The sequence below is a fragment of the Corapipo altera genome, unplaced genomic scaffold, assembly GCF_003945725.1.
Source record: "Corapipo altera isolate COAL_440 unplaced genomic scaffold, ASM394572v1 22b, whole genome shotgun sequence".
Lineage (NCBI taxonomy): Eukaryota > Metazoa > Chordata > Aves > Passeriformes > Pipridae > Corapipo > Corapipo altera.
In genome coordinates, this window is record NW_020884876.1 from 758,834 (window position 1) to 767,077 (window position 8,244).

The 8,244-nt window shown below is 38.0% G+C and overlaps 1 long non-coding RNA gene across 1 annotated transcript in view; it reads left to right on the top strand.

Annotated features, from left to right (window-relative positions):
• Positions 1–7,839, top strand: part of LOC113943544 — a 47,813-nt gene extending 39,974 nt beyond the window's left edge. Inside the window, exons 3-4 of the long non-coding RNA XR_003526379.1 lie at positions 5,012–5,085; positions 6,018–7,839. This is a non-coding gene — a long non-coding RNA (uncharacterized LOC113943544). The remainder of the gene's footprint in view (positions 1–5,011; positions 5,086–6,017) is intronic.
• Positions 7,840–8,244: the final 405 nt, after the last annotated feature.

Consider the following 8,244-nt stretch of genomic DNA (forward strand, 5'->3'; position numbering starts at 1 on the left):
TTGTAATAGGCTCTGCAGTGAGTAGTTCAAGGGAGTCAAGGTGATTGACAGCTCTCCCTCCGCTAATAACCACGGAAGCTGAGCCATTTTTTTCTACTGCTGAAGTACTCCAACAGAAGCTTAAAAGAGAGACACAAACTTCTTCTTTTTCTTCACTTTTAAAATAGTTATACTATTACCTGTTTAGAGCCCTCTGTTTAGAGCCCTTTAGTGCCCCCACAGGGCAATTCTGTGCTTTCTAACCAGATTTTGGTGGTATATCATCATCTGCACAATGAGGCATATGTCACTCTTGCAACAGACTTCCCTGCCCTTCTATTCCTTTTAAGTCATTCAATAATTAAAAAATAAATACAAGTAAGATATGATATTGGAAAAAAAACAAAAGGACTTTGTTTATACTCGAGAACAGTTCCCAAGACTTGAGGAGCATTTCTGAAATTGCGGAGGAAACTTTTCTCCATTCCAAAATCTAGATGTATTTTCACATATTCCCTGACTGATTCATGGAATAGTCAGTAAGCTGATGGAATAGTCCTAAGAGATTTAAAAGGATTATACCAATTAAGTTATCTTAAACTCTGGCAACACATTAAAATCATCAAAACTATTACGCATTTCAGAAATCGTAAAGTTAGTTAAGTCTAAAACATATTGTATATTCTGTTATAATATAGTATATTAAGAAACAGTTGACTCCTTTTTTTCTTACAATAAGCTCTGGGCTGAAATCTATTCTTTGCCCACAGAGTTTGTCTACACTTTTCCCCTCAACAACAATAATCCTTCTCTCAGCAGCATGTATTTTCCTTGATCCAAAGAGACTCACCATGAAGCAATGTGCTGATGTCTTTGGTGGAATTTGGTGCTCAGCGTATGCAGTACTCAGATGTGCTATGAATATCAAATCATCTCTAAATTTGCTCATTCCAAGAGCACAAATCAGCAACATTCTTAATAGATTTTTCAAAACATTCGTCACAGAAAAAAATTTTTAGTTCATCTTCCATGAACTCTAGTACTGTTTTACTATCGCAACAATACAAATCTATCTTCCTAAACTTATGGGAACATGTTCTTTATTCTATCACAAACAAGACTAATCTTAAAAGTTAGGATTTTTTCATTATTTTCTTCACCACAACTGTGCTCCAACGACATTAGTGCTTTAAGTACAACCGGCCAGCCAGCTGTGCAACTGCTCTGTCAGCAACACAGAATCTTTTAAGCCCAAAACAATAAAACGTTTAAAGACGTGTCAAACTCTTCAGTGGTAAGCAGAATACTGAATGGGAGGCACTGTTTGTTAGTTAATGATGGGGGAGAGATATAATTTCCTACCCATGAAAACAGATGAATTTTTTTAGGACATGCATTGTCATACTACAGCATCCTAATTTGCAGCACACAGCACTGCGTGAAAAAAGACTCACATAAAAGAAGGCATAACATAACTGGGCTGAATTCCATAGGCCTTTATCAGGCAAAAGCTATCACTCAATTAAAGAGCACAGAATCTGGCACACAGACCTTGAGCATTTGTCTCATATAGAATAATGTATGGTTTTCTAAAATATGAAAATCTGAAACTAACCAATTTCATCTTTCCATTTTATAAAAAAGGGGAAGTATGAATGTTTATATTCCTTCTGTAATTCCAACTTCTAATGCAACTGTAAATATTGTGAAGAGACATATAAAAGTTTAAGACTGCAGGCTCCTGTTTACAATCTGTCTGCAATAAAATCTTGGGGAAATGCCTGACACAGGTTAATTATATATTGCAAAAAAATTACGTATATTTTTTATTCGGCTTTGAGTTCAACTGATTGAATTTTCTCTTGCTGTCAGCATCTGGGAACTGTGAACATGAACTAAAAGAGAGCCCATGAAATCATCTAGATTAATCTGCCTCTCAGAGGCAGACAAATGCCACTTACTGCCAAGCAGAATGTTTCTCTGGTCTGTGACTTTTCAGTTTTAAGTTGTACACAACGGACAAACAACACCTGAATTTTTTTTTTTCTGAAAAAAATTGAAGCATTTAATTCAGTAAGGATTAAATATTCCCTATTAAGTTTAAATTACAAAAGGGGGCCATTACAGAAAACAGCCAGTTTCACTTATCTTTACATTAACAGTGCCATTCCATGATTCCTGAGTAACATTAAGTATAATGTCAGCTTCCAATTTTGATATCTCTGAAGTCATTACTACAAGTTTTCCCAAGGTGACAAATTCCTGCTATTTGTAGAGACACATGGAAATTTTTTGCTGCCTTTTCTACAAAAGAATGCGAGAAGGACAGGGCTGACTTCAAGAAAAGTAAAAAAACTTCCCAGAACAATCTCTGATGGGAAAGCAGATTTCCATATTCAAATGGCCCTTGCTTCCGAGATGATTTGGAGGGTCAAAGTCCATGCAGCATCAGAGAGGTGCTAAGTTTTCTTGCTCATCTAACAAGATGAACAAGCCCTCAGATACCAGGAAAGGTTGAGCTGACTTCCCTATATATTTGTGCAGAAGCAAGCTAGTGCAGGAAGAAGTTTCATAGTCTGGAGCCATTTACTAAGTCAGACTGATACTCAGGAGTTAATCCTCATGATGGATAGCTTCATCACTCAGAACATTTCCAGACTTTCACTATCAAATCCGATACGCTCTCCAACAGCCTCTTTGAGCAACGCAGGAAATATTGTGCACAGCAGTCCCTTCTGACTAAATTCGTTGCTACCTAGTTTCTGATGATGTATATGCATGCTTATATTTCATTCTTAAGTTTCCCAGCAAATCTATGAATTTAGTTTGTAGGTGATGGCCATAAACAAAATGTTGGATTATATATGAGGATGAAAAGAATATAAAAATCCAAGTATTTTGGTCAAAGTTTGGAAACACTGCTGTAGCTTTCCTAGGAAAATCTGTGTGCTTTGTTCTGTAGCTGTCCTTTGTAGGTCAATCTCTCCTCCTGGGGAAAGCACCTATTTTCATACAAAAGTTCTGTTTAGTCAAAAACCACCTCTGCAGTGAGCATGCTCAAGTGTAATTTTCCATCAACCACAATACTAGCACAACAGTTGAGCCTGAAATTTAAATTCCTCTTAGCATGTACATTTTATGGTCTGATGTTTTTCATTCTACTATCTAAACCTCTTTTACATGAAAGGATGCATCTCAAGGATATAGCTGATGCAGGGGAGAATTAAGTAAAAATCATTTACAGTCAAGGATAAACCAATCTTTATTCATTAAAGCTGTGCTTTGGCAGCTGTTACGGTCTATCAGGAAAGGAAACTTGCAAACTAAACAAGGTACAATACCACAGCATGAAAATTAGAATTGTTTGGTTGAGTCCTACCTCTGCATCTCCAAAATTTAATCAGACTCTTAATGTTAGTTTGGTATATTTTTCCTCTGGATTCCTTTTTAGTGTTTAAAAGTAAAGAAGATTAATAAACATTTATAACAGACATTTTATTTAAAATTAAATCTGCTGGTGAAAACTACCAGGTAGTCTTTTGATGGAGCTCAGTGCAGCAAAGCTCCATTTTTCCCACAGGTGCAGCAGAGTTTCAGAGAAGTATCCATTTTGTCAAATGTGAGGTGTCCTCATGAAAAAAATCACTTTGCAGAATGGGCTCCACTCATCTAGGAGCCCCAAAACCAGGTTCGTACCACTAACATAATTTTATCAGGAATTTAATCATACAGGCTTCTGTATTAACCATTACTAAGGCAGTTCCTGTACTATGATACCATGACAGTAACCCTTCCATCAAGCTCATAGGCAGTAGTATTGGTAGTATAAAAGATGATTTTATGTAGTATTTAAAAATAAATACATAAATAAATAATTAAAATGAAAGAGTATTTGTTACCCAAGCCACTGAAGCACCAAATATGCTGTATATTTCACAGAAAAAAAGTGGTTTCAGACAAGTCCTAGCTTCCCTCCTTTCTTAGGTTTCTTCCAAAATGACTGAAAAAATTATTTTTTTCTCTTCTGGTTAGAGTATACATCTTTATGGAGGGTCTCCAACCTCCTGGATGGTGTCTGTACACCTGACAGCTCCAGCCACACACTGAGACACAGCAGAGGGCAGGGCTTGCTGTCACATGTTTTAGACTCTCAGATTCAAATCAGGTAGGACTTCTGGGTTTAGTAATTAACTGCTCTGTGATCCAGGAATATAAATTTATGCATCAATCAATTAGGGTTTATGTAGTCAAGCTTTTATCCCTAGCTATACCTAAATTAAAATATATCTGAAGCAGGCATGCAAGGTAAAGTAGCTTGTATAAAACTGGCAGACTTATTTTTACAAAAACACTTAATCACTCCACGTAAAGATCAGTTACATAATTTGTCAAATGCCACCTTCAACAGAAAAAAAAAAATCATAATTTTAACATACTTTGTTGACAATATTTTGTTACAATGACAAGACTATTTTTTGAATGCACCTTTCTTAACTGGAACAACGTCTCAATAGCAGTAATTGATGTGAAGTCATTCTGGGATAGCTTTCTGTCCTGTGTCAAATGAGATACATAAATACTCATGGAAGGTTTCTACACATGCTTCAAGCCCTAGTAATTTTTATAGAACTACCTAGAATCCTGGCACTCAGAAGAATTTAATTCAAAGACTCTAACAATAAGACTGCCTGGTTGCTCTTATTTCATACTAGATTGAGGAAAATAAAAACCAAACCACCATGATTCATGTTTTCTACTCTTGCCCTAGATCACCACTTTTCCTATTTTTTCTTGTCTCTCAGGCAATAAATACTTTCAAATGTCTTCCTCCCCACACACTACAGCTAAGTTAAAGACTGAGCCCTTAGGATTAAAGATGATTCAATACTGGTTTTTTCTACAAAATGTCAAAAAAAGCAAAGAAATTTGTTTCAGGAAGTCACTTTTCTTTGCTCTCTGAGAATATTAACAAGAGTATTTGAAAGAGTGTCCTTTCTTACCAACAACAATTTTGATCTATTTATCTATGCAGCAATCTCTTGCAATGTTGAGGAGGGTAATGAAGAAGAATGAAATGGGGGTAGAAAGCAGTCAACTAATAAAAAGGTAAGTGAATAAACAAAAGACAGAAAGAAAACTCCAATTTCATACTATATTTACAGATCTTAAACAAACTAAATTATCTATATTTAGAGTTTGGCCTTCGTATCCCTGCTGATCTACAACTTACTAAACAGCACATTCTTCATTTCTTTATGACTTTCATGGTAGGATACAAGTAAATCTAAAGCTTCGCGGTGATGCATGAGTGTCTAAAACTTGGGTAACCACAGTCATGCATCATTGTAATTTCCTGCAGGCACACCTATACAGAGCCCTGTCACCTGATTTATGCAGAAGTTTTACACTTCTTATATGAATACATAAACTGATTTTTTACAGATAACAAAAAAGAGACCAATGCCCAAGGCAAAGAAATAATGAAACATTCAAAAGTCATCTAGAGAATTCCCACTACCTTCAGGTTCAAGACAAAGCTCCTGCCAGCCAAACCTAGGGAAGGCATCTTCCCAGATGCTTGTGATGGTTACTGTGGCCCTAAGCGTATGAGGGCACCAAGCAGTGGTCTCTCAGAATTATTTAACATCATGATCACAGCTTCCTAACTTACCCTATCATCTGACCAAGTTCTGAATGTTCAAATGAATAAAAAAATTTAAAAAGTAAGTGTAAATTCTTCCAGACCCTCCTAGGGAATGAGCTGACTGGAGATTCAATTCTACTCCCCCTGCCATGGGCAGAGACACCTTTCACTAGACCAGGCTGCTCAAAGACCCATCCAACCTGGCCTTGAACATTTCCAGGAATAGGGCATTCACAAATTCTCTGGAAAGCTGTTCCAGTGCCTCACTACCCTCTGGGTAAAAACATTTCTTCCTAATAGCTAACCTAAATCTTCCCTCCTTCAGTTTGAAGCCATCCCATCTTGTCCTCTCACCACACACCCTTGTAAAAATCCCTCTCCATCTTTCTTGTAGGCTCCTTTCAGGAACTGGAAGACCACAATTAGGTAACCGCGAAGCCTTCTCTTCTCCAGGGTGAACTATCCCAATTCTCTCAGCCTTTCCTAATAGGGGAGATGCTCTATACCTCTAATCATCTTGGTGGTCCACCTCTGGAATCGCTCCAACAGATCAATGTACTTCCTATTCTGGGGACCCCAGAGCTGGATTCAAGGGAGAGTCTCATGAGAGTGGAGAAGAGGAGCAGAATGATATCCTCAACCTGCTGGCCACACTGCATTTGACACAGCCCAGAACATGGTTGTCTTTCAGGCTGCAAGCGCACATTGCTGGCTCATGTCCAGTCTCTCTTTTGTTATGTAGCTGCAAATGTTAAAAACATGCTAAGTGAAATACATATTTTGCCTGGGCATCCTTAAAAAAAAGAAAGAAATAGAATTTATAAAGCCATTATAGGAAATGTTTTGCCTCTATTTTAAGGGTTTCAGAAACTGGTGCAGTGTCATGGCTCCAGTGCTACTCTTTTGAAACACCAAATTATTCTTATATGAAGGAGCCTACATCTTTGAAACTGGAGATTTCTAACTTCAGCTTACATCTCCTGGATTTTGACTGAGGTAGGAGTGGAGAAGAAGGGAATATTTTCTGGCTTGGTTACCCCTTAGAGGAGATTGGGATAACATTCTCAGCAGTTGCATGTTTTACTTTCTTCTCGGTTAGATCACTGGTATTACTGAGCGTTGGGTTTGGGAGAGAGGGAGGTGTTTGTTTTTTTGGCTAAGTTTTTTATTATTACCCAGATGTATTGTTTAAACATTCTGAGGGGTGAAGAAGTATAGTTTGCAGTAAAAAACTATATGCTTACTGAATCCTTTTTAAAGTCTGAGTGTATGCTGTCAAAAGGTGCAGATTTGAAAATGTTTCATTTTAGTTGATAAATTTTTCACAGCTCCCTTTGCTAAAATTGGTAACCTACCTACCACACCATATATGATGGAACTATTACCCTGCTTCGGAACAGGGCTCTATCTTGAACCACTTGCCTCTGCATTATTATTTATAATCAACATTTAATAATAGCTCTAAATGAAGCTCTTTTATTCCTCAGATAAGAGGGCCTTTACATGATTTTTAACCAAAGTAACCAAGGATGTTTGATTATTCCCTTAAACAACTTCATCAGCCATCTCTATGACTAACACTTACTATATGTTCTATTGTGTTTATCATTTGCTTTCCGTTATTAAGGCAATATTGGAATTAACTCTCCTTTAAGTAGAATAGATTGTTACCCAGTGTAACTTCCCATTCCCCAGCTCTTTCTAAGAGTTTAAAAGTGTCTCAGGGTGGTGTGTTTCATCACAGATGTGTTCGCAGCTCTTTGGACTGCTTTGGACTAGTCTCTACAAGGAAGCTGCATGCAGTTTCCTAAGTGAGGTTTTTCCCATCTTTCCCAGAGAAACAAAAAAAAAAAACCAAACCCACACATGCCACCCCAAAAGTATTGATGTCACCTGGCATGAAGCAGAAGTGGTCTCTTCCAGCATTAGGCAGTCAGAGACCTCTTGGGTGTTTCATTTCACTTCAACATCAATAAGAGGCAGGTCATCAACAGCAAAGATCACAATGCGTGTTTCAACTAAAACTCATGAATAAAGCACAGTTCCTCTGAGACTCTGCTCTTATCATCATCATCATCATCATCATCATGGCTAGGCTTCGTGAATGAAGATTTGGGAAGGGCTTTACCCACGTTTGTCACAAGCACGCTGATGGCTAAAAAGGCCAATACGAGATAGGCACATCCAGTTGCAAAAGGCACAGCAGAAAGACTCCTTAGGTGGTACATTCTGCAAGGCACGATTCTTTCTGCGTTGTCTTTTCTCCTCAAGAGTGATCCTGCGTGCGTTTTCAAAAGCATCAGCAGCATTATAGATGGTGTGTCTCCAAACCTCCCGATTGGAGGCCAGAGTAGACCAGTTATGTTGATCAATATGGTCAAGACTGAGATGTTGTTTCAGGGAGTCCTTGTATCTTCTCTTCGGGGCTCCTCTCCTGTGGCAGCCAGTGGCAAGTTCACCATAAAGCACAGTCTTAGGGAGGCAGTGGGCCTTCATCCTTGAGACGTGCCCTGCTCAGTGCAGCTGTGTTCTCAGCAACATGGCCTCTATACTTGTGACTGCTGCTTGCTCTAGACTCTGCTGTTATATGGATTAGTAAAACACACATGAAGACAATATGG